The sequence below is a fragment of the Pristiophorus japonicus genome, chromosome 19 (genome assembly GCF_044704955.1).
Source record: "Pristiophorus japonicus isolate sPriJap1 chromosome 19, sPriJap1.hap1, whole genome shotgun sequence".
Lineage (NCBI taxonomy): Eukaryota > Metazoa > Chordata > Chondrichthyes > Pristiophoridae > Pristiophorus > Pristiophorus japonicus.
The window spans coordinates 57,649,640-57,677,143 of record NC_091995.1 but is presented as its reverse complement, the minus strand read 5'-3'; the positions used below and the strand labels follow the sequence as shown (position 1 = coordinate 57,677,143).

Sequence of the window (27,504 nt, the reverse complement as noted above, 5' to 3'; positions counted from 1 at the left end):
TCCCTGAAACAGGAAGAGATAAATTACAATCTATAATCATCTTCACGTCAGGATTATTTGTCAAACCGGTTCAATGTTGTTTCAGCAGAAAGGCCGCTCCCCGTTCTGAAGCAAATGAGGAATGTTTGAGTTGAATCCACCCCGAGGGCAGGCAGCAACTTTCACACAGAGGGCGGAGCTCTGAATCTCAGAACAAGCAGCAGATCAAATTCACAATTTGTGATTTGCTCAAATCAAACTGGGAACTTCTACCTGATTTGTTGCAGTGAAATAACAAGGATATAACTGGCAAAATCTACACGGAAATAGAGACAGACAATTACTGCGGGATCGAGGTAAGGTAGCTTCTAAGATTCATTTGTGTGTTTTACTCTTCCATTTCTCCCTTTACTCTTCCTCTAAAGCCTGTTTCCCGCAGTCTGATGTGTTCCCCAGTGCCGGGAGTACAACTATTATGTGAGTGTGGGCTCAGACTGTGACTGGGGGCAGTCCATTTTACACTGGGAATTTCAGGGATAAACCCACTCCGGATCTCCCCCAGTCTCCCCACAGACACATTTTAAAGCGGCTGTGGGACAGAAAGCAGGAGCACGAACTCTGGGGATTTAGCCCAGTGTCACCTCCTCCCTATTGTAGAATTCACAATTCAGACTTGGATTTTTACTTGAAGAAAGTTAACACTAATGAGCCGGTTATTGTCAGACTGGCTGAATAGAAAATCAGAGTGGCCGCTCCCTTTGGAAATAAACTGATTCAGGAATGTTTTAGACGGAAACCTGTTTCAGGGCTGAAAACACCTTTCTTACAGATCATCATCATCATCATAGGCGTTCCCTCGTATCGAGGATGACTTGCTTCCATGCCAAAAAGGGATGAGTTCACAGATGTTTCAATGAATGTCCTAAAATTCCAGATCCTGAGCTACATCCTGAAGGGTGGAAGATGCCTGTGTGTGGATTTTTTTAACGTGTGGTGGCTGTTGCACACCAGCCACCACATGGGCTTGACAGAGCTAGGTATTGGTCCAGTGGCAAGGATTAAACAAGACGACTGGAGACCTGCTCTGCTGCACGGACCTAGTGCGCACACATCACAATGTGGGCTGGCCTGTGCTGCCCCTGGGCCCACGCCTCTTCATGTTGCTCCACGATCACTCACTGCTCCTGCGCTCCAACCTCATCGCTCCTGCTGTACCTGCCTTCAAAAGAGCAGCGGTGACCCGACCCAGCCTTCGGCGCAGCAGCCCTGACCTGCAAGGTCTCATAGATAGGGGAAACCAGTTGCTGATCGTTATATAAAAAGTAATTACCTAAAATTACAAGGGATAGGAGCGCCCCGGGACATTTAGCAAATCGTTGTTTTACTGAACTTCCTGAACAAGACATTAATTAAAATCTATAATCACGTCTCTTCACAGGTGAAGTGGCAGCGAATTGTCAAACTGGTTGGATTTGATTGGACCAGAAAGGCCGCTCCCTGTTCTGAAGCGAATGAGCAATGTTTCAGTTTAAACCACCCTGAGGGCTGGCAGCAGCTTTCACACAGGGCGAAGCTCTGAATTTCACAGAGCAAGCAGCAGATCAAACTCACAATTTGTGATTTGCACAAATTAAACAAACTGGTTGCAGTGAAATAATAAGGATATTCTCTCAAAATCTACACGGAAATAGAGACAACATCGTTGTGTGATCGAGGTAAGGTTAACATGTATTCTAAGCTTCATTTGTGTGTTTTACTCTTTTTAATTTCTCCCGTTACTCTTCCTCTAAAGCATGTTTCCCGCGGTCTGATGTGTTCCCCAGCGCCAGGGATGCAGCTATTCTGAGTGTGGGCTGAGACTGTGACTGAGGGCAGTCCATTTTACACCAGGGATTTCAGGGTTAAACCCACTCCCAGTCTCCCCACAGACACATTTTAAAGCTATTCTGGGACAGAAAGCGGGAACACGAACTCTGGGGATTTAGCCCAGTGTCGTCTCCTCCCTATTGTAGAATTCATAGTTCAGACAGACCAGGTTAGGAACTTGTGTCCATCTATTTCGGTATGAATGTTTTATTGACTCACTCACTGAACCGTTTGGTGCCCAGTACAGTTTTATTTAACTGATCAAAGGCGGGAACAGCAGTTCAGATCGAGCACACAGTTGAGCTCAGTAAAGGGTTAACACATTCACACTGGCCGATTATCGCTCAGGGCCGAGCACTGGGAAAATCAGCCTCTGGTTACCTGAGGCCAGACTGTGCGCGATCCAGTCACAGCATCGGAGCAACTTCGGCGATAAAACTTACTCTGATTAATAATGTTGAATTACTGTTTAACGCGGCAATATCAGTGAGTCAGGTAGGAACGGATGTGAATTAGGTGGGAGAATGGAGCAGGGATGATTGCTTTCCTTGAAATCATTTCACTTCAATGAGGCGGGTATTTGTCACTCTGGCGGATAAAGAGAGGCCGCTCCCTTTTGAGAGTTTCAAACTGAAGGAATGTTTAAAATGGAACCCGGTTCAAGGCGCAAACCACGTTTCACACAGATAGGAGGTTCCTGGGTTAACCTTAATATAATTAATTACTGAAATTACCAACAGGAAGGAGGCCCACCACCAATCTTTTATATAAACAGTAATTACTGAAATTACCCACAGGTAGGGCCCATCACCAATCTTTATATAAACAGTGAATACTGAAATTACCCGAAAGAGGACCCATGACCAGTCTTAATTTCAGTTATTACTGTTTATATAACCAACAGGATAGTGGCCCATCACTAATCTTCATATAAACAGTTTTACAGGGTAACTAAAATTACCAACAGATGGTAGGGCCCATCACCAATATTTTTGTAAAATGTGCTCCTCCTTGCGCTTCAATCCATTCATGGCCCCATCCCCCTCTCGCCATCCTCCAGTCCCACAAGCCACCGCCTTGAAAGCTCTATTCGCCAACTTGGGCCTCTTCTACATTTCATGCTCTCCTCACCCCATCTATGGCGGCCGTGCCCTGATGTATCGTGTCTCTGATCTGCGATTCCTCATCTAAACCCTTCCACCTCCCTCTGCTCATTTAGGGCACTTAGACACATTTATTTGACCAACCTTTTAGTTCTCCTCCTTCTACCTCCTTTTGTTCAGCGGCCATCTTCTGAATGATTACGTTTCTATGAAGCATCTTGGGATGTTTTTCGATGTAATGGTGCTGTGTAAATGCAAGCTGTTGTTTCTGTTGTGTTTATTATACAAGGGACAGCGCGAGTAAAACTGCATATAAATGAATTGTACATGATCAGTGACTTAGTCAATGTTACATTTCCCCAGTGGGGAAAGGAGAGGACGCACGGACATACACACAGTGAGACACGCTGATTGTATAACCGCAGTCAGATCAACCACTTGAATCATTCTGGGCATTTCTGAGGTTATAGCAATCCGAAAGATTCCACTAATCAATGCTGTGCTTCACCTCACAGTTTAAAATCACACAATTGATAACATTCTACCTTAGTGCTTATAACAGTGGAACAGCGACAAATGTCCTCACTTCCTACAGTGCTCCTTAGTCGGGTGCCATAAGAGATACGGTAAATATATTCAAATATATACACCAACCAGACCACATCTCCATGAACACACTGAAAATGTCACTGCCCATAGAGACCAGAGCAATTATACAATGGCATATTGTGTATGTGGATGGATATCATATTCACAAAATGCCATAATTTAATATCGAAACTCAACAAATCCAAAATATTAAACAAAAATGTGAACAAAAATAATACAATACCGCCAGACTGTGTAAAACTGAGAGAAGGATCGTTGAATCCATCAATGATCACCCGCTCCACATTTACCTGCAGAATATTCCCTACCTCAGGAATAAGGCTGGTTTGGGCTTACACTGTGAGTAAATCTCACCAATGGACGCTCCCAGTGCGGAGTCTCGGCCGACGGGTGCCCATCTGGAACTAGGTTGTGGAGATCAGCGGGAATCACTGGATTTCACTGGGCAGCTGTCTGTGTAACGCCTGATATGGAGAGTTGATTGTAACATTCGGGAAATGCTCGATCCCAGAGCTAACCACTGTTGTATGATGGGGGAGAAGGGACATGGTATTATGTTTAACAAGGCAACATTCTCCTTCTCATTTTAATATTTCCATCTAACCCTCCTGTTAACATTATATTTATTACAGAGCATCAGAACCTACGAACGCCTGTCACTATCATGGCTGAAAGTCGAAATAGGGGAGAAGATCCAACATCTTCAACGAGAAAGAGAATGGACTCAAGTAGGTTCACAAACTACTTAACACACAATTTCTGTCCTGACATAGGTTCAGGATCACGAGCATGAACTGGCAACTCACACAGGAAGAGGGGATAGGACAGGGGCTGTAGAACGAGGGAAGTGAGTGATCATGTAGAGGGAGCCCGAGTGCTGGAACTGTCCAATAGATACCTGGTATTGCAGAGTGTAAGGTGGATAGAGACAGTGATTCAGAGGAGGTCCTTCCTGAGTAACAGTGGGGCACCAGGTAGCAGGAGACCACCCTGAGTGGGGCGGGGGTGAGAGGCAGGTGGGGCACAGGATTAGGAGAGCAATAGTGGTGGGAGATTCTATAGTCCGGGTAATAGACAGACTCTTCTGCAGCACTGAGCAGGTCCCGAATGGATGCCTCCCTGGTGCCCGAAGGAAGAACATACTGGAAAGGGTGGGGACATCTCTAGGAAGAAAAGGAGAGCAGAATGTGGTCGGAACCAGTAATAGTGATAGTAATTACTTTATAGAGAGAATATTAAAACTTGAACTCTGCACTAAAAATCATGGCCTCAAGGTGGTGACCTCAGGATAGTTTTGCACTGAGCCGCTCCTGGAGAGAAGTATACAGCAGGTCAATGTACTGTTGCTTGTCTGGAATAGGAGGGAGGGGCTCACGTTCTTAAGGCACTAGAGTGAGTTCAGGGAGAAGGGAAGGGTCGGCCACGATCTGGACCCTCCAACAACAATCATTTTCCAGAATGGGTAAATGGAGCAGTGGAAATGGTATCAGCTGATATGACTGGAGAGTGGGGAATATCTGGATCTGAGACTCGAGAGTAGAATTGATAAAACTGTTGACACAGGAACACTTGATGGGGATTTCCATGATGTTGGCCCAGAGATGATGATGGAACACGATATATGTCCAAGTCGGGACGGTGTGTGACTTGGAGGGGAAATGGGAGGCGATGGTGTTCCCAAGCGCCTTGTGCACTTCTCCTTCTGGAGGCTGTGATCTATTCACTATAAGCCAGGCCTTGGGTTTGAACGGGACTCTGAGAGAAACAATCCTGATTATAACATGTGAAGGAGAGTGAAAAAACATTCGTAGATGTCAGTATTAATAAGACCATTCTGGAAAATGAGGATGTTCCTGGGAGTTATGTTAAGATAGAATCTATATGCATGCATTTATGTAATAAGAAGGGAATTAGCACATTTTGTGGTGGGTTATGCAGGCTATCGAACAGTGAAGATGTGATGGGGGTTGGGGAGGGGCGAGGTACTGCATTGTGAACAAATTCCTGGAATCTGTGTTTCGAGGTGGAATTAGTTAACATTTACAGATACAGACGATGATCGGTCAAGGCTGGAACCGATAAACTACAGACAAGTCCTGTTTGCAAAATTTGCACCATGTTTTTAAGAATTGGCTATATAGATTGTTGCAATGTGGCACATGTGGTGTAAATGGGTTTTCAGAAGATGTTTGTTAATGTGGCCATTTATGTTCATAGATCCGAACTCTACAATCACTCAGATCTTGACAAAGTACGACGATTACCAGCTGTTCCAGTTGATGAAATTCTACCGGGACAGACTGGAACAGGCGATTGAAGAGGGTGTGGAGGGACTCGGTCTCTGGTTAACGGGCGAGGATAATTTCAGTGGACAAGAGTATCATGTAAGTGGGACAGACACACAATGAGTTAAGATTATTCTAACATGACAAAGATGACAGAATATCCTAACAAAGGAATTGCTTGATGAAATAAAACCAAAGTCTGTGTAATTCTAAAATCCTGGTATCGAATGCTAGAATGATTGTGAAACTGATGACTGATCGATCTATCAATGAGTCTACAACAGACCCAGACCTGAGGTGAGGAAAACTCCAGAGATGCAGAGCTTTGGGAACCATAGATCCAAAGTCACTGTTCCTCCCACGCATGCTGCACTGACCACGTCATATCTCAAATTACTCATATACTGCAATTCAAAATGTTATTTTCTGAAATAAATCTATCTAATTTGCCTTTTAATGAATCAATACTAACAGTTTCCACCATCTCCCTAGGGAGCCCGTTCCCCAGATTGACCAGTCGCTTACTGAAATATTGTTTCTGCAGATTAGTTTTGAATTTAACGCTCTTCAAGCGCACGCCTTGTCCTCTGTTTCTGCTGTACTGGGCAAAGTGAATCAGCGATTATATCACCCCTCAACCTTCTCTCTTCCAATGAGAACATGCCCCATTTACAGAATAGCTTCTCCTAATCCAACCCCTCCAACCTGCTCTCCATACATTATACATTAATATCCCACCCAATCTAATCCCAACCTCCTGCTCACTACCCATTACCATTAATATCCCACCCAGTCTAATCCCAACCTCCTGCTCACTGCCCATTACTGTTGCTATCCCACCAAGTCTAATCCCAACCTCCTGCTCACTGCCCATTACCGTTAATATCCCTCACAGTCTAATCCCAACTTCCTGCTCACTGCCCATTACCGTTAGTATCCCACCCAGTCTAATCCCAACCTCCTGCTCACTGCCCATTACCGTTAATATCCCACACAGTCAAATCCCAATCTCCTGCTCACTGCCCATTACTGTTAATATCCCACCCAGTCTAATCCCAACCTCCTGCTCACTGCCCATTACCGTTAATATCCCACACAGTCAAATCCCAATCTCCTGCTCACTGCCCATTACTGTTAATATCCCACCCAGTCTAATCCCAACCTCCTGCTCACTGCCCATTACCGTTAATATCCCTCACAGTCTAATCCCAACCTCCTGCTCACTACCCATTACCGTTAGTATCCCACCCAGTCTAATCCTAATCATCTGTTTACTCCATGGACTAGAACATTCCTTTTTCTCCGAAATAATTATCTTTTATAACAATTTATCGACTTGCAACAGTTTGTGGGACTAAATTGTACATTCTCACTGCCATGTCCGGAAATAAATGTATCCACCTTCAACCTTAATACTTCGAATTAACCTAAATTTGTGGCCTCTGATCAAACAGTGGAAACAATCTGTAAACATTTATTTCATCATGAACTTTCAGAAACTAAATTCTCAAATTCCCTCTATAACAGGGATTCCACATCCCCAGTGACTGCTGAACAGTTTTTCAATATTAATTTCCTTCCAATAATTGAGTTTCCAAAACTGTACACAACTGGGTAAATCAGCTACCCCTGTGGTCTCGGTTTGGAATGTCACTCCCCATTTTCCTCCAGTTAAACATTGAGAAGACTGTTGCCAACGTCTCCCACATATATGTACCCTACGTAAACTAGAGGTGATCTTAAAACTGGTCTGCCCGTGTCCTAACTCGCACGAAGTCCCGCTCGCCCATCACCTCTGTGCTCGCTGACCTACATTGGCTCCCGGTTAAGCAACACCTCGATTTCAAAATTCGCCTCCTTTTCAAATCCCTCCATGGCCTCATCCCTTCCTATCTCTGTGATGTCCTTCAGCCCCACAACCTCCCCCCGAGATGTCTGCGCACCTCTAATTCTGCCCCCTTGAGCATTCCTGATTATAATCGCTCAACCATTGGTGACTGTGCCTTCTGTTGCCTGGGCCCGAAGCTCTGAAACTCCCTGCCTAAACCTCTCTACGTCTCTTTCTTCCTTCAGGATGCTCCTTAAAACCTACCTCTTTGGTCACCTGCCCTAATTTCTCCTTATGTTGCTTTGTGTCTGTAATGACTCAAGAGTCTGGTTACTGTAAACTCACTCAGGTGCAACCTGATCCATCTTTATTCCAACTTAAGAGTGCCTGCGTGACAAAGACACCCAGCTTATATACAGGTGACCACGCACACATGCGTACAGCCTGATGACCTTCAACCGCGGCACCCTCTGGTGTCTGGTGACCCCCAAACATTAATACATAACATCCCCTTTTAAAATCTTAACAGTCTTTTTACAAATTAAGATGGTCTGGGGCTTTCCGCTCACGAGTTGATCGTCTCAGTTCAACTTTGGCTGTGGGCGAGCGTTCTAAGTCCCTTGAGACTGAGGGCTGAGTAGCCGATCTGATGGGAGTGGTCATGGCCACATCAGAGACTGAAGGTTCAGAGTCAGTAATGTCAGCAGAGTCCTCTGATGAGTGAACAATGGTTGGTTGGGCACTGACTGCATCTTCCTCACTCGGTTCTAGTTCATCCGTCTGCCGCAGTTTAACCTGGTCAAGGTGTTTCCTGCATGTTTGCCCATTTTTGAGCATGACAATAAACACTCTGTTACCTTCCTTGGCTGTAACAGTGCCGGCGATCCATTTTGGACCTTGACTATAGTTCAGTATATAAACCGGATCGTTGACCGAGATGGCACGTGACACGGCAACACGATCATGACACCATTGCTGATTTTGATGTTTGTTTTCAACATGATCATTCAAATCAGGATGAATAAGAGAAAGCCTGGTCTGGAGATTTCTTTTCAACAGTAGTTCAGCAGGAGGAACCCCAGTAAGCGTTATGAGGACTTGACCTGTAACTGAGCAATATACATGACAACTGCCTCTGCATTGAGCCCTGAGTTACACGTTTCATATTTTGCTTGATCGTTTGAACGGCATGCTCTGCTTGACCATTAGAAGTAGGCTTGAATGGAACTGATCTCACTTGTCTGATGCCATTGAGTTTCATGAACCCCTGGAACTCAAGACTTGTGAAGCAAGATCCGTTGTCGCTCACAATAATGTCAGGCAAACCATGAGTAGCAAACATGATACGAAGGCTCTCAATGGTACCTGTAGACTTGCTGAATGACATAATAACACACACTATCTGTTATGTATTTAACCCCTTCTAACCTGTATGACACCTGACCACCAGAGGGCCCACTTGTTGGAGTCCCAAGGGATCCCAGCATCCCTTGGGAGCACGGTATATAAGCAAGCCACCCACGAGATACCTGCACTCTGGAGTCTTATTAAAGGAGCTAAGGTCACATTTGTTCATTGTACACAGTACTCAGTTTCATCCTTTATTTTGAGTGTACCAATTGGCGACGTGGTAACAAACAACCATGCGAAAATGCAAAGAACAGTCGGTATCCTGGAGAAGTTCTCAGAAGGGGACGATTGGGAGTCCTTCGTGGAGAGACTCGACCAATACTTCGTGGCCAACGAGCTGGAAGGGGATGATTTCGCTACCAAACGAAGGGCGATCCTCCTAACTGTCTGTGGGGCAACAACCTATGGCCTCATGAAGAATCTCCTGGCTCCGACAAAACCAACAGAGAAATCCTACGAAGAATTGAGTACGGTGGTCCGGGAGCACCTAAATCCAAAGGAAAGCGTTTTGATGGCGAGATATCGGTTCTACATGTGTCAACGATGGGAGGGCCAGGAAATGGCAAGCTATGTCGCCGAAATAAGGCGCCTCGCAGGACATTGTGAGTTTGAGGGATTCCTAGAACAAATGCTCAGAGATTTTTTTGTACTGGGCATTGGACATGAGACAATCCTTCGCAAACTGTTGACTGTAGAAACTCTGAATCTAAGTAAAGTCATAACGATAGCCCAGGCATTTATGTCCACCAGCGACAACACCAAACAAATTTTGCAGAGTAAAGAAGTTTCGGCCAGTACTGTGCATAAAGTAACGTCAGTTTCGAGCACAAATATACATGGAGAACGTACACACCGGCTGCTGCGGCCCGACCTCAGTTGACCCAGAGTCCGCCATCAATCGTTAATGCGAGGCAGTTAACACGTTGGCGGTTTTGTAGGTGATCATCGGCCCCATCTATGCCGCTTCAAGCACAATACGTGCAACGGTTGCAGAACAATGGGACACCTCCAGCGAATGTACAGGTGAGCTGCAAACCCTGCAAACCACCACGTTGCAGAGGAATATCGATTCACCGTGGATCAGGCTGAATTGGAGACTCGTACCGAGGAGGCAGAAGTGTACGGGGTACACACATTCATTATGAAATGTCCATCAATAATGTTGAAAGTTGAACTGAACGGTATTCCAGTATCTATGGAACTGGACACGGGTGCAAATTAGTTCATAATGAGTAAAAAGGCCTTCGACAGGCTATGGGGCAAAAAGGTACACAGGCCCAAGCTCAGCCCCATTCACACCAAACTAAAGACTTACACCAAGGAACTAATCCCTGTAATTGGCAGTGCAGAAGTCAAAGTCTCCTATGACAGAGCAGTACACGAACTCCCGCTGTGGACTGTGTCAGGGGATGGTCCCATGTTGTTTGGCAGAAGCTGGCTGGGAAAAATCCACTGGAACTGGGACGACATCCGAGCGCTTTCGTCTGTTGACAACGCCTCAAGTGCCCAGGTTCTGAGCAAGTTCCCATCGTTGTTTGAGCCAGGCATTGAAAGCTTCTCAGGGGCGAAAGTGCAGATCCATTTGATTCCTGGTACGCGACCCATCCACCACAAGGCACGGGTGGTACCGTACATGATGCATGAAAAAGTGGAAATTGAGCTGGACAGGCTGCAGCTAGAAGGCATCATCGCACCGGTGGAATTCAACGACTGGGCTAGTCCGATTGTCCTTAAAGAGAACGGCACGGTTAGAATTTGTGGGGTCTATAAAGTAGCGATTAACCATTTTTTGCTGCAGGACCAGTACCGGCTACCCAAGTCAGACGACCTATTTGCGACCCTGGCTGGAGCGAAGACGTTCACCAAGCTGGACCTGACCTTGGCCTACATGACGCAGGAGCTGGAAGAGTCTTCGAAAGGCCTCACCTGCATCAACACGCACAAAGGTCTGTTCATCTATAACCGGTGCCCATTCGGGATTCGGTCGGCCGAGGCTATCTTCCAGTGGAACATGGAGAGCCTGCTAAAGTCGGTTCCTTGCACCGTGGTTTTCAAGGACGACATACTGGTTACAGGTCGGAACACTATTGAGCACCTGAGGAATCTGGAAGAGGTTCTTAGTCGGTTGGATCGCGTGGGGCTCAGTTTGAAACACTCGAAGTGTGTTTTCCTGTCGCAAGACGTCGAGTTCTTGGGAAGAAAAATCGCAGCACACGGCATCAGACCCATCGACACCAAGACGGCCATCAAGAACGCGCCAAGACCACAGAACGTGACGGAGCTGCGGTTGTTCCTGGGACTGCTTAACTATTTTGCTCATTTTCTACCTGGGTTAAGCACCCTGCTAGAATCCCTACATGCGCTACTGCGCAAGGTAGACGACTGGGTATGGGGGAATTCACGAGGCGGCCTTTAAGAAAGCCAGAAATCTGTTGTGTTCAAACAAACTGCTTGTCCTGTATAACCCTTGTAAACAATTAGCGCTAGCTTGCGATGCGTCGTCATTGGGGTCAGGTGTGTGTTACAACAGGCTAACGAATCGGGGATGTTGTAACCGGTCGTTTATGCGTCCAGGAGTTTGTCCAAGGCCGAAAGGGCTTACCGCTTGTTTGAAAAAGAGGCTCTGGCGTGCGTTTACAGGGTGAAAAAAATGCACCAGTACATATTTTGCTTCAAGTTTGAGCTTGAAACTGACCAATGCCTCTGCCCGCATCCACAGATGGGCGCTCACGCTGTCGGCATACAACTATGTAATCTGCCACAGACCGGGCACACACAACTGCGCAGATGCTCTGTCGGCTGCCATAACCCACCACCGGGGTGGAAATGGCACAGCCAGTGGACTTGTTCATGGTCGTGGAGGCAATCGAGAACGAGAAGTCCCCCGTTACGGCCCGCCAGATCAGGACCTGGACCAGCCAGGATCCTTTACTGTCCTTGGTAAAAAACTGTGTCCTCCATGAGAGCTGGTCCAGTGTCCCAGCGGAGATGCAGGAGGCGATTTAGCCGTTCCACAGACGCAAAGACGAGTTGTCCCTGCAGGCAGACTGTCTGTTGTGGGGCAATCGCGTGGTCCTGCCCAAGAAAGGCAGAGACAAGTTCATATGTGAACTGCACAGCACCCACCCAGGCATTGTAATGATGAAAGCCATAGCCAGATCCCATGTGTGGTGGCCTGGCATCGATTCAGATTTAGAGTCATGCGTGCGCCAGTGCAACACTTGCTCTCAGCTAAGCAATGCACCCAGAGAGACATTAAGTTTGTGGTCATGGCCCTCCAAACTGTGATCAAGGATCCACGTGGACTATGCGGGCCCATTTCTAGGCAAAATGTTTTTGGTTGTCGTGGACGCTTACTCAAAATGGATTGAATGTGCAATAATGTCTGTAAGCACGTCCAAGGCCACTATTGAAAGCCTACGAGCTATGTTTGCCACGCATGGCTTGACTGATGTCCTAGTCAGCAACCAAGGGCCGTGCTTCACCTGTGCTGAATTCAAATAATTCATGACCCACAATGGGATCAAACACATCACATCTGCCCCGTTCAAGCCCACATCCAACGGTCAGGCAGTTCAGACCATCAAGCAAAGCTTGAAACGAGTGTCGGAAGGCAACCTACAGACCCAGCTGTCCTGAGTGCTGCTCAGCTACCACACCAGACCCCACTCACTCACCGGGGTTCCCCCAGCCGAGTTGCTCATGAAAAGGGCGCTAAAAACAAGGCTCTCTTGTCCACCCTGATCTCCATGATCACGTGGAGGGCAAGCGGCATCAACAAAGTGTGTACCATGACCGTGCAAATTTGTCACGTGATATTGAGATCAATGATCCTGTGTTTGTGCTCAATTATGGACATGGTCCCAAATGGTTCGCTGGCACGGTCATAGCCAAAGAGGGGAGTAGGGTGTTTCAGGTCAAATTGGCCAATGGACAAACGCGTAGAAAACACTTGGACCAAATCAAATTGCTGTTCACCAACAACTACGAACAACGCGAAGAAGACACCACCAACTTTGACTCTCCAACACACACACAAGTGGCAGCTGACATCATGGGTGACCACGAAGCCGAATTCATCATCCCCAGCAGCCCGGTGAAGAACTGACCAACTCACCCACACCCGCATTTGTACCGAGACGATCGACAAGGGAGCGAAAAACCCCAGATCGTCTCGCCTTGTAAATAAGTGTACTGTTGAGTTCATGGGGGAGTGATGTTATGTATTGAACCCCTTGTAACCTGCATGACACCTGACCACCAGAGGGCCCACCTGTTGGAGTCCCAAGGGCTCCCAGCATATAAGCAGGCCACCCACGAGATACCTGCACTCTGGAGTCTTATTAAAGGAGCTAAGGTCACACTTGCTCATTGTACACAGTACTCAGTTTCATCCTTTTATTGTGAGTGTACCACTATCCACTTAGAATATGCATCTACTATGACAAAAAACATCTTTCCTAGGAACGGGCCCGCAAAATCAGTGTGGATCCTCGACCATGGTTTAGGTGGCCACGACTAAAGACTCAGCGGAGATTCCGCTGGTACTTTACTTAGCTGCATGCAAGTGTGGCACTGATGCACGCATGATTCCAGATCAGAGTCAATTCCAGGCCACCATACATGAGACCTAACAATGGACTTCATCATGACAATACCAGGATGAGTGCTATGAAGTTCATGTACAAATTTTTCTCGACCTTTTTTTTAGGAATGATTACACGATTACCCCACAGTAAACCGTCTGACTGAATGGACAGCTCATCCTTACGGCGGTTATAAGGTTTGCTCTCCTCACGCATCTCCATAGGTATAGCAGACCAATCACCACCGAGTACACACCATTTCACAACCGATAAAATAGGGTCATGGCTGGTCCAGATCCTAACTTGTTGAGCAGTGACAGGGGTTCCTTCACTCTCAAAAGCATCCATTACTAACAGTAGATCTGCAGGTTGAGGTGTCTCCATCTCAGTTGTGGGTAAGGGCAGACGATTCAGTGCATCGGCACAATTCTCAGTACCAGGTCTATGATGAATGATATAATCATAGGCAGACAATGTCAGCGCCCACCTTTGAATATGGGACGATGCATTGGTATTAATACCTTTGTTTTCCACATACAATGAAATGAGTGGCTTGTGATCCGTTTCTAGTTCAAAACGAAGACCAAATAGGTACTGGTGCATTTTTTTTATGCCCCTTATACACAGGCCAAAGCTTCTTTCTCTACCATACTGTAAGCTCTTTCCGCTTTAGACAGATTTCTCGAAGCATAGGCAACAGGTTGTAGCTTGCCCGATTCATTTGCTTGTTGGAGCATACAGCCAACCCCATATGATGAAGCATCACAGGCCAATACAAGACGCTTACATGGATCATAATGAGCAAGCAACTTGTTTGAACATAGCAGATTCTTGGCTTTCTCAAAGGCTCTATCTTGAGACGCACCCCAGACCCAGTTGTCGCCTTTTCTTAGTAACACATGCAGTGGCTCTAGTAAAGTGCTCAATCTGGATAAGAAATTACCAAAGTAGTTGAGTAGCCCAAGAAACAAATGCAGCTCCGTCACATTCTGAGGTCTGGGTGCATTTTTGATGGCCTCGGTTTTCGAATCAGTGGGCTTGATGCCATCAGCAGCAATCTTCCTCCCGAGAAATTCGACTTCAGGTGCCATGAATACACACTTCGAGCGTTTCAGCCAGAGTCCCACTTTGTCCAGACGCTGTAGGACTTCTTCAACATTGTTCAGATGTTCAGCAGTGTCGTGCTGTGACCAGAATGTCATCTTGAAACGCGACAGTTTTAGGAATGGACTTCAGTAAACTCTCCATATTCCTCTGAAATATGGCTGCAGCCGAACAAATCCCAAAAAGACACCTGTTGTAGAGGAACAGTCCTTTTTGGGTGTTGATGCAGTTGTTTCTTCGAAGTGTCGACAAGCTCCTGGGTCATATAGGCCAACGTCAGATCCAGTTTCGTGAACGACTTTCCACCAGCTAGCATGGCGAACAGGTCATCAGCCCTCAGTAACAGATACTGATCCTGTTTCGAAAGTCGGTTAAACATAACCTTGTAGTCTCCACAAATCCTAACAGTGCCATCACTCTTCAACACAGGTACAATGGGACTAGCCCACTCGTTAAACTCGACCAGTGATATGATCCCTTCACGCTTGAGTCTGTCGAGCTCAATTTCAATCTTCTCCCTCCTCATGTACGGAGCAGACCGAGCTTTGTGATAGACGGCCTTGCATTGGAGTCCAGGTGAATCTGCACCTTGGCTCCTGTAAAATTACTAATGCCCAGTTCAAACAAGGAAGGAAACTTTTTCAATACTTGAGCACACGAAGTATCATCCATTGAGGACAACATCTTCACATCATTCCAGTTCAGCTTGATTTTCTCGAGCCAATTCCTGCCGAACAGTATTGGACCATTACCTGGGATGATCCATAATGGTAGCTCGTGAACCACACCATCATATGACACCTCGATTGCTGCACCAGTATGAGTTCCTTAGTGTAAGTACGCAACCTGGCATTGACTGGACTCTGTTTCGGTTTCGCAGCCTTAGTGTCCCACAGCTTGTCGAATGTCCTTTGGCTCATTATCGACTGGCTCGCACCCGTGTCCAGCTCCATTGATCTAGGCACGCCATTCAGCTTCACATTAACGACTATCGGCTGGCTCTTGCTCAGGAACGAATACAATCCATTCACTTCCTCCTCGGGTTGTGTATCCGGGCCATCACTGAACTGGTCCTCATCAACCACATGGTGAGCCGCAACACGCTTGCTCCGTTGTGGGCACAACCTGTGAAGATACCCCACTTTCGAACATCCATTGCATGAGTATTGTCTAAACCGACACTGATGAGGCCAATGGTTGCCCGCACAACACCAACAGGATGAAATCTGGTCGAACCAGTTGGCGGGCTCTGAGCAGCGGCAGGTTTAGCGTAAGAAGCTCTGCCCAAAAACGACGCCATCTTGTTTACAGTACTTGCCGTGGAATTCCGACTCATCGATATCTGCCTCAAATTATCATCTGTCATCATGCATGCCTGGGCAGTTGCGATGGCCTTTTTCAAATCCAGTGTCTCTGCAGCCAACAGCTTCCTGAGGATTGCATCATGGCTGATGCCTATCACGAAGACATCACACAGCATGTCTTCCAGCATGTTCCCAAACTTACATGGCTCAGCAAGATGTCGCAGGTCCGCGACAAATCCCGACACGACCTGGCCCTCAGCATGAACATGCATGTAAAAACGGTAGCGTGATATGATCCCCTCTTGTGGCTTCAGATGGTTACCCACCAACGTACACAATTCCTCGTACCCTTCTTCCAGCGGACGTATAGGCGAGAGAAGATTCTTCATGAGGCCGTAAATTTTCAGACCACAAACGGTGAGGAGAACTGCCATATGCTTAACTGCATAGGCCTCTGCCTTCATGCCGTTGGCCACAAAATACTGATCCAGGCGTTCGACAAAATCCGCCCAATCCTCACCCTCCACAAATCTCTCCAGGATTCCAACCGTGCCCATTGTGCATGCGAAGGTTCTTAAGTTACCTTGTTGCCAATTGTAATGACTCAAGTGTCTGGTTACTGTAAACTCACTCAGGTGCAACCTGATCCATCTTTATTCCAGCCCAAGAGTGCCTGCATGACAGACACCCAGCTTATATACAGGTGACCAAGCACACACGCCACATGTGTACGACCCGATGACCTCTGACCGCGGTGCCCTCTGGTGTTTGGTGACCCCCCAAGCATTAATATGTAACAGTGCCAAATTTTGGTCTCGTAACACTCCTGTGAAATGCCTTGGGACGTTTCACTACGTTAAAGGCGCTATATAAATACAAGTTGTTGCTATTGTTATAGGCTGCTATTCCCAGCACAAACTCCGTCTCCTCGTCACTTGATTTTATTCCCCTGTCTGATACTGAGGCAGTGTGTCCGCAATCTCTGTGTCCAACCTCAAGCTGAACTCCCAATTCCGTATACTCGCCATCACAAACATCCCCTACTTCTATCTCAGTAACAGTGCCGCACCCCTGCCTCTGCCCATCTCCTGCTGAAAACTCAATCTTGCCTTTGTTACGTCCACACCTGACTGATCCAATGCTCTCCTGGCCGGTCTCTCAACTTGCCACTTCTGTAATCTTCAGCTACTCCAAAATCCTGCTGATGCCCTGCTTTCATTCAGATATCACGCGTGTGCTCACTCACGCTTAATGGCTCCCAGTCCTCGAAAGCCTTCATATTAAAATTCCCATTCTGCTCTTTAAATAACTTAATGACATTGACCTTCACTATCTCTGTAAGCTCCTCCAGCCCTATGACCTCCCGTGCCACTGCACCTCTCCGTTGCTCTGTCCCTGACCTCTTTTGCACCCCCTTCTTCACACCACCACTGGTGGCCGAGGGTTCAGTTGTCTTGGGCTCCACAGCATTTACTCCATCATCCCCTCTGCCTCTCCTCCTTAAACCTAACTTTTCTTCTCACTTCTGGCCACCTCTGCTAATTTATCCTGCTTTGTCTCGGGTTCATTGTATGCTTCCGCCTCTGTGAAACACCCTGGAACGATGTTCTATGTTAAAAGCCTTGTATAAATGTAAGTTGTTGATGGAAATCCTGACTATCCATTGCTGGACACGTGCTCCCGGTTACTGAGGTTTCATACCGGCAGCAAGTAAACAAAACATTGAGTGCCTGACATTTCAGTTATCGAGGAAACACGTAATTGGATTTATCATCATTGTTATAATTGGTCAATTCTCCTGACCGATAAATCAGCAGTGATTGTTTCGATTAGTCGGTGTAATTTCTCCGACAGTTTTCTAGCTGTTTTCCTCACTTCAGAATCGTCCCTTCCCTGACACTGGAGTTCTGATTTGCTACTGTTTTATTTTTCAGTAAATCATAAAGTATGACAGCAGGAAGTGACTGTGAGAAACAAGTGAATCATATTGTCAATCAGTAATCTGATGTCATGTTGGACAATCATGGATAGAGAATACTAATCCCATTAAAACTACTGCGAATTCCCAGTGATTCTTCACTCTGAGAACAATATTTCTGATTTCTCTTTTACTTTTATCTCTATTTCCCATTAATAGTTGAATCAAGATGAAAGATAGAAAGACTTGCATTTCTATAGCGCCTTTCACGACCATCAGTCATCTCAAAGCGCTTTACAGTCAATGAAGTACTTTTGCTGTGTTGTCACTGTTGTAATGTGAGGAATGCGGCAGTCAACTTGCGCACAGCATCTCCCACAAACAGCAATGTGATAATGACCAGATAAACTTTCTCAGTGTTTCACTTCCATTCCGCCCCTCAGTACATTCATTGCTGTTCTTTACAGAAAGTCAGTGAGCTCGCGGAGAAGGGCAACCGGGCAGACAGTTCCAAACTTCTCCTAAATCTGGTGATGGAGAAAGGCTCTCCAGCCCGAAGGGTTATGTGGGAATCCTTAGTGAGAATGCGCCACAGGTTACCAAAGTTGAACAACATTCTGAAAGAAATACAGGAATTCGGTACGGTAAAGTCATACACTGAATTCAATTTCAGGTTCAAACACTGCAGATTTTAAAATAATATTGCACAGATCTGATTTCATGAAATATAATTAATTTAAACAGGTTCTGATGCATCTGATTACATGAACATTGCACGAGGTTTATCCGAAATACCCAGCCACCTGAAAGGTAAGCGATAAAATGGAGATTTCAACTCGTGTATTTCACTGCTGAGGATCAGAATATTTGACTGTAGCCGATTGTTTAGAGGTGGCCAGAATCCGGGAATCAGAAGTTCAAAAGCTGAGGAAACAGGATTAAACGTCCTTTGGATTTCACATCAATCCTCAACTATTTTCTAGAAATTCAAGTTACAATTATCTTCGATTTTTGAATTGTTGGTAAATGTGCAGATGCTGTATTGGTGCCTATCCTTGGCAGGATCCTGATACACTGTGAAACCCCATACACACCTGGCAGGATCCTGATACACTGAAACCCCATACACACCTGGCAGGATCCTGACACATTGTGAAACCCCATACACATCTGGCAGGAACCTGATACACTGTGAAACCCCATACACACCGGGTGGATACAGATACGCTGTGAAACCCAATACTCTCATGGCATGAGCCCTCTACTCACAAGAAAAGCTCAGCACCTTGAGCAGCAGATACTGGGTTTTCAGTGCCCCTCGAGCTCTAGCCTGTAAACTGTTGGAAAAGTGGTGGAGAGATGTACAAATAAGTAAGTAGAATTTGCAGGTCTGGATTTTAACGGGTAGGTTGCATGGGGTTGGGGGGGGGGGCGCGGGGGGCTGTTTCGGAGAAGTCCAGAACTCCCCATATGCTGACGTCTTAACTCCCCAGCGGTGTCTTTGTCCTTGATAGTTTCCCCGATAGTCAGCATGATTGACAGGCTTGGCTTCAGTCGGGTGGTGATCACTCTGGAGCAGATCTCAGCACCAGGTAGTTACGATCCATGACCCGGGGGGTGGGGGGGGTCCCGATCCTTTGTATATTTAGGAGGCCGGGTGGGAAGCACTCCTGCTCCTCTGGCCCACAAGGAGTGATGTAAAGACAATTATCTATTCCCCAGTGCTATCCTCGCCTCCCTGCAGCTGCCGGGTTTCCCGTTTCCTGGGAAACCTTGCATGCTATATGTTTCACCAGAGGCTGCCAGCCTAATTAAAATATTTAAATTGCCAACCTGCCTCGTAGGAACGGATTGGCTGCCCACCCCTTGTCCCGCCTCTATTAAACCCAGAAGTGGACTGGTTGGGGTTAGGTTTGAAATGTACATTTTTTTTTTTAGCCTTTTACCCAACCTCAACCTACCTTTTTGGGTGTTAAAATCCAGCCCATAGTCTGTAGCACAGAAACAGGCCATTTATCCCAACTGGTCTCCACATGCGCCTCCTCCCAGCCCTCTTCATTTAAACCAAGCAGCATATCCTCCTATTCGTTTCTTCCTCATGTATTTATCTAGCTTTCCCTTTAAATGCATCTAATCCATTCACCTCAACTACTCCTCATAGTAGTGAGTTCCACATTCTAACCACTCTCTTGGTAAAGAAGTTTCTCCTGAATTATCTATTGGATTTATTGGGGACTACCTTTATTTATCTACCCTATCAAACTTCATTCATTATATTAAACACCATTATTAAGTCCCTCTCAGTGCTGTTATCATCCTTGCAAATCTTTCTGCACCTTGTCCATTGCTACTGTCATGTTTATATTGTGGAGACGAGAACTGTGCACAGAACTAACTGTAAGGTGGTATAATTACACAGCACAGAATGATACACAGCTGTCAAAGAAGATATTTGCACAACAGAACTAACCACTCTCTGGTGTTCAGAGAGATTTGGGTGTCCTTGTGCAAGAAATAAAAAGCTAGCATGTAGGTACAACAAGCAATAAGGAAGGCAAATGGAATGTTGTCCTTTATTGCTCAGAGGTTGGAGTATAAGCGTAAGGAAGTCATGCTACAATTGTACAGAGCCTTGTGAGACCACACCTGGAGTACTTTGCACAATTTTGGTCCCCTTATCTAAGGAAGGATATACTTGTCTTGGAGGCGGTACAATGGAGGTTCACTAGCTGATTCCTGGGATGAGAGGGCCGTCGTATAATGAAAGATTGTGTAGAATAGACCTATATTCTGTGGAGTTTAGAAGCATGAGAGGTGATCTCATTGAAGCATACAAGATTCTGAAGGGGATTGACAGGGTAAATGCTGAGAGTTTGTTTCTCCTGGCAGGAATGTTTGGAACTAGGGGGTCCCAGTCTCAGGATAAGGGGAAGGCCATTTAAGACAGAGATAAGAAGCAATTTCTTCACTCAGAGGGTTGTGAATCTTTGGAATTCTCTTCCTCCAGAGGGCTGTGAATGCTGAGTTTCTGAGTTTATTTAAGGCTGAGGTAGATAGATTTTTGGAGACAAGGGGAATCAGGGGATATAAGAGATCGGGCAGGAAAGTGGAGTTGAAGTTGATGATTAGCCATGATCTTATTGAATGACGGAGCAGGTTTGAGTGGCCGTATAGCCTACTCCTGCTCCTATTTCTTATGTTCTTAGAACATTACTCAGTGTAGAAATATGAACATAATAGCCTAGAAATCCCGGTCGGCTCCTTCCCGCGGGCGATCGGATAAAAACATAAAGATGCGCACTTACCTGAAGCTGCTGTGCCCATGCGAGTTCCCAGTCCTCAGTCCTGAGGCTTCCACTGACTGCGCATTGCAGGACGTGCGCAGGGCTGGAGCTGCAGTCACATGGCTGTGGGCAGCCAATCGGGTAAAGTACGTTCTCATTCATTATAATGGGAACTCTAAGTTGGAGTTCCCATTATTATGAATGAGAAACCTTCACAAACACACACATTAATAAAAAGTAGAAAAAATACACTATATATTTAACATTAATTTAAATGAGTTACTTATGTATTATTAAATATATATATTTTGATTTTTTAAAATATTTTAAGTTATGCTTAAAAAAAATGTCAAATTATATTTTTTATGTTTTAAGTGTGTTTTAAAACTCTTACGCCTGTAAAAGTAGGCTATGTGCCTGCTTTTATCAGGCGCAAGAGTTTTGAGGACATTTGCTGCGTAAGATATGGGTAAATACCACAATCTTGCCCATGCAAATGTCCTGGCTGCTGACATACGGAAGATCTGTCTAGCTCCACCTTGACAGTTTGGAAAAGCCAGTTTTCAGTGCATGGGCATTGTGCGCTGAAAATCGTCTTTTGCGATGTCTTCTTGGGTCCGTACGGACTCGGGAGGCCAAAATTTCTGTCCCATTGTTCAGGGTGACTAGAAGGTTATTGGCCCATTTCGCACTGGCAGTGAAACAGTTAAACTGTGCACCAAGGAACCTGTTAATTCAAAGAATACTCATTTAATTCAGAGGCCCATTTAGACCCATTTCATCATAGGCCGTCCCTCGAAATCGAGGATGACTTGCTTCCACTCTAAAAGTGAGTTCTCAGGTGAGTGTACAGTCTAATACGGGAATTACAGTCTCTGAAGGGATGGGTGGATGGAGAGTCTGGTTTGTAGCACGCACCTTCCACTGCCTGCACTTGTTTTCTGTATGCTTTCGGCGACGGGACTCGAAGCGCTCAGCAAACTCCCGGATGCTCTTCCTCCACTTAGGGCGGTCTTTGGCCAGGGATTCTCAGCTGTCGATGAGGATGTTGAACTTTATCAAGGAGGCTTTGTGGGTGTCTGTGAAATGTTTCCTTTGCCCACCAGGGGATCACCTGCCGTGTAGGAGTTCCGAATAGAGCGCTTGCTTTGGGAGTCTTATGTCAGCCATGCGGACAATTATTGACTAACGGAAACATATTTTTAAATTTCCAGTCCTGCAGTATAGAAAACTCATATCAAAGTTAAACAAGAGAATGTAATTATTGATGGAACAGTTCAAATAAACTATGAATAATTTCTGCTCTAACGTTATACTCTGTGAAGTGGGCAGTAGTTCTATTTCAGATTGGACAGGACTGCTATAAAACACAATTTACTGTATGTGTAAAATAACTGAAAATCTGATTCAATATTCTGAAACTCAATCTAACTGGAGAATGTTTCTGGACAAAAAAAGGCCATTTGGCCCCAATAAGCCTGTGCCTGTTATAGAGATGAACCACCTACCCCTCCTCCCAGTGTATCCACAGAAACATGTTCAATGATCTCTGGATCCCACTTGCACTGTCCCTTTAGTGTCCTTCCCTGGTAACTAATCCCCCGCTCTCTTATCCTCCGGGTGAAAAATATCACCCTGACTTTGTCGAAATCTCGACTCTCAACTTAACTGAAAACAAGTGAAACTCAGACATAAACAGGCCCGGTAGATGTTCCTTTAGTAGATTTACTTGTATACAAGGAAAAGTCTCTCAGAATCAAAGGCTCTGCGAAGACTTCTAACAGTAATACAAAAACACACTAGCTTTATACAGAAAACAGACAAAGAAGTAATGGTTCCATCACATGTATCAGTTCTGCTCTTGCGGTCAGCAAATACAGATAAGGAGTTCTTCAATCACTTGATTAACCTTTCATCCTGGTCTCACTTTCCTACTTATCTATACAGCCTTTATCTGGAACTTCTAAGATTCATCATTACGACAGATCCTACTTGGGAGTATAAGACTAAAAACAAAAAGGGTGCTCTTTCTGTTAGGGAGGATCTGTTCAAGGTTCCCTTGCTCACACAGATGGCTCCCAAGCTTCTAAATTAATTGGCTATCAATCAGGGTTAACATGTTTATACAGAGGCAGGCTGTCTGCTGTAGGGACTTCTGGGAGAACTGAGACTCCATTTTGTTTTATTACAAAAGGGTACATTTAACAGAAAATGTAACTTTAAAAGTAAATTTCCACATTCCCTCCTTTTGTCCTTTTATAAGGACAACTTAATCCATTCTAATCTTGCACATTCTTTTGTTTTCCATTTTGTTACGTGAGTCTTTAGTAGTTGTTGCTACCATAGCCCTAACCGTGGTCTCGGTTGGTAATGTTGTTTTTCCCGATCTGTCGCAGCAGCACTCAACTAATACGAACAAAAGGTATAGGTCTGAGATTATCAGTAAGAATACGATCAGTCCCCATAGTCCATTCAGTCCCCCAGTCATTCCTTTTTGTCGGGTGCTCTTTTGCAATGGGACGCATGGATCCATGTTGGTCTTTTATCTTTATTGCAGTATTAGTTGTCAGCAAGACCTGGTATGGTCCTTCAAATCTTGGTTGTAGGCTGCTTTTTCTTTTAAAAGTTTTGATGTAAATGAAATGTTTGGGCTCCAGATTATGACACTTCCCTTCTGCTGGTTTGACTTGGGCTTCTTTTGAATTCTCCTGTGAATGAAAGCTGGAAATACATTTGGTTAGCGCAATACAATAATTCACATTTTCTTCCATTTTATGAATGTCCATTTGTTTTGCAGTAAACGGTGCAGTAAAAGGTAGTCGTTGGGGACGTAACATAACTATCTCTTGCGGTGACAAGCCTGTTGTTCTGTTAGTTGCAGATCGCATTATTATCAAGGCTAAGGGCAGCAGTTCTATCCATTTTAGTCCAGTGTCATTACACAGTTTCGCCAGCTTATTTTTAAGCATTCCATTATATCTTTCAACAAGTCCATCTGATTGCGGATGGTAACTGCAATGAAAACATTGGTTGATCTGTAATGCTTTACACATTTCTTTTATAACAGTTCCCGTAAAATGTGATCCATTGTCACTGGAAAGCTTAGCTGGAATTCCGAAGCGCAGTATGATTTCTTTAAACAAAAATTTAGCGACAGTAGTGGCATCGGCCTTTTTACAAGGAAAGGCTTCAATCCATGTAGAGAACACATCTACAATAACTAATACACACTTAAATCCATACACATAGGTAATTCAATAAAATCCATCTGTAACTACAAAAAGCCCCGTTGGATTTGGGTGGGAGGCAGATTCTACTTTTTCTGTTTTACCTGGATTCATTGTCTGACAGGTAACACAGTTTTCACAGATTTGTTTTGCAATTGCCGAAATACCTGGTGCATACCAAGTTGCCAAAATGTAATCTGCCATCCCCCCTTTTCCCGCATGTGTGAATGTATGAACACATCGGGCAATCCATGGGAGTAAGGATTTGGGCACTACCATACGGCCGTCATGGTGAACCCACATCTCTTCTGAATTTTTATAACATTGAGCATTTGTCCAGGTCAACACCTCCTCCATTTTGGCCTGTGACTGAAAGGCCAGCACATCATTAATAGTGGGTGGCGGATCTGGACAATTATTTTTTCTTAGTGGAAACAATGACACCTGCAACCCCTTTTCTGACAGCGCGGCTGCCTTAGCTGCATTATCAGCTCTGTCATTTCCAAGTGCTATTTCATTCAACTGGCCTGTATGTGCCTGGCATTTGATAATGGCAAGTTTTAAGGGACATTGAATGGCTCGCAGAAGATTTTCAACTTATTCTGCATTTTTAATGGTGGTTCCTGAAGAAGTTAGGTATCCGCGAATCTTCCAAATTTGTCCATAGTCATGAGTTACCCCAAAAGCATACCTGGAGTCAGTGTAGATATTAACTGTTTGTCCTTCAGCCAGAATACAGGCCCGAGCTAATGCAAATAATTCAGCTTGTTGGGCTGAAAAAGAATCTGGGAGAGAGGCGGTTTCAACACCCTCAAACTGGGTTACAACTGCATAGGCTGCTTTAGGCAGGCCTTTATCATTTCGCAAGGCTGATCCATCCACATAGTACACGAGATCAGGGTTACATATTGGCATATCTGTTAAGTCAATACGTGGTTTAGTTACTAATTCGGTTACCATTTCACATGAATGGGGTTCGCCGTCTTCTTCCATGGGGAGTAAGGTGGCTGGATTTAAGGTAATACATCTTTTAATGGTAAAGTTTGGATTTGATAACAGTTCAACTTCATATTTAGTGGTTCTTGCAGAAGTTAAGTGTTGCGTGGCACATTTCGTGAGTAAAATCTCGACAGAGTGTGGGATTTACAAAATAGTCCGATGATTTAGAGTTATTGTCTGAGCCTGTTGTACAGCATAATAAGCTGCTGCCAAAGAGGGAAGATATCCTGGTAGTCCACGTGCCACCGGATCTAGCTGGGTACTGAAATACGCTACCGGTCGCTGCCTGTCCCCATGTAACTGAGTCAGAACAGATTGTGCAAACCCCAACTTGTGATGGACAAATAAGTTGAATGGTTTAGTGTAATCCGGTAACCCTAAGACTGGCGCTGACGTGAGGGATTGTTTGAGATTCTGGAAAGCAGTCTGGGATTCTTTATTCCACACCAACTTTTCCGGTAGCGAGGGCATGGACATGTCTAACAATGGCCTAACGATTTCAGAATAATTTAAATCCATTGTCGGCAATATCCTGACATGCCGAGGAAATGTTTTATTTCTCTCTTGGTTAATGGCAGAGGAGCAGACCAGATTGCTTTTACTCGGTCTTGTGTCAATTGTCTCATCTCTGACCAATTCGTGTCCCAGATACTGAACCCTTTCTGAGACAAATTGTAACTTCGCCTTTGATACCTTGTGTCCTTTCAAGGCTAAGGCTTTTAATAATGCCAGAGAGTCTGTTTCGTAGGCTAACTTGGAGGGTGAGGCGAGCAGTAAATCATCAACATACTGCACAAGTGTGGAGCCTGCCAGTAAAATCACGTCTTCCAGATCCTTCTTTAAGCATTGCAAAAATATAGTAGGGCTTTCGGTAAATCCCTGTGGGAGTCTTGTCCACGTATATCAGCGTCCTTTATACGTGACGGCAAACAGGAATTGGGACTCTGGGTGAATGGGTATTGAGAAAAATGGTGCACATAGATCAACCACCGTATAATACGTGGAATCTGCCGGAATACTGGTAAGTATAGTCGCAGGATTAGGCACCACCGGATAAGTTGGAAATACAGATTCATTCACAGCTCGGAGGTCTTGGACAAACCTCCATTTGTTGCTATTGGACTTTTGAACCAGAACAATCGGTGTGTTACAAGGACTTCTAGTTGGAACTATTATTCCCTGAGCTAGCAGAAATGTAATGACTGGCTCGATATCCTGTTCTGCGGCTGGAGAAAAAGGATACTGGGGTTTCTTGGGAAGTTGCACAGCTGAGTTGATCGTTACTTTATAGGGCTTTGCAGTAAGCATATCATTAGGGTGTGTAGCCCATAGGTTTTCTGGGACTTTAGCAAGAAGTTCTGCTGTTTCTTGTTGCAATGGGAAGCTAGTAACCGGAAGTATCTTTTTTTCTAAGATAGCATCGAAATATATTTTACTATTCAACTTGACCAGATAGCCTTCCCTTCTTTGTGCTGCCCCAGTGTTCCATTAAGTGTGTGCCACTTCTTTTGTACTGGAGTTTCTTGCATTCTCTTAACCATTAGTCCTAAATCCTGGGGTTTATATGCGTCTGCAACCACTAGGCTGCAGTGTGGACTGCTATTTTTAACCTTGAACAGGGTTTGACTGTAAGGGGATAATTCTACCCCTGCTGCTATTCCTTCGGGTCCGATAAAAATTTGTTCAATCATCAATCGATATTTTCGGTGCAGGAATGGTTGGTAAAAGATTTGTGTCGCAGCGTTTGATCCCGTTTTATCATAACATGCCGTACAGTATAATGTTTCGTGCCAATTTCCCAAGCTTTGTGATTTGAGGTAGTCTGTGATTAACCTTGTCACACACCAGTATGAACCAACGAAATAGGATAGGGATTTACTCAGTGTAGGATCCAAACTTTTCCAGGCATACAATATAGGTGTTGTGGATTGAAGTAGTGGGTATGCGCCACATTTATCTATGGGAACTTGAGCTTCCATACCGGCTGGAGAACAGAGGATCA

The 27,504-nt window shown here is 45.2% G+C and overlaps 1 pseudogene; it reads left to right on the top strand.

Moving 5' to 3' along the window:
* Positions 1-27,504, top strand: part of LOC139230231 (NLR family CARD domain-containing protein 3-like) — a 130,736-nt pseudogene that overhangs the window by 88,990 nt on the left and 14,242 nt on the right.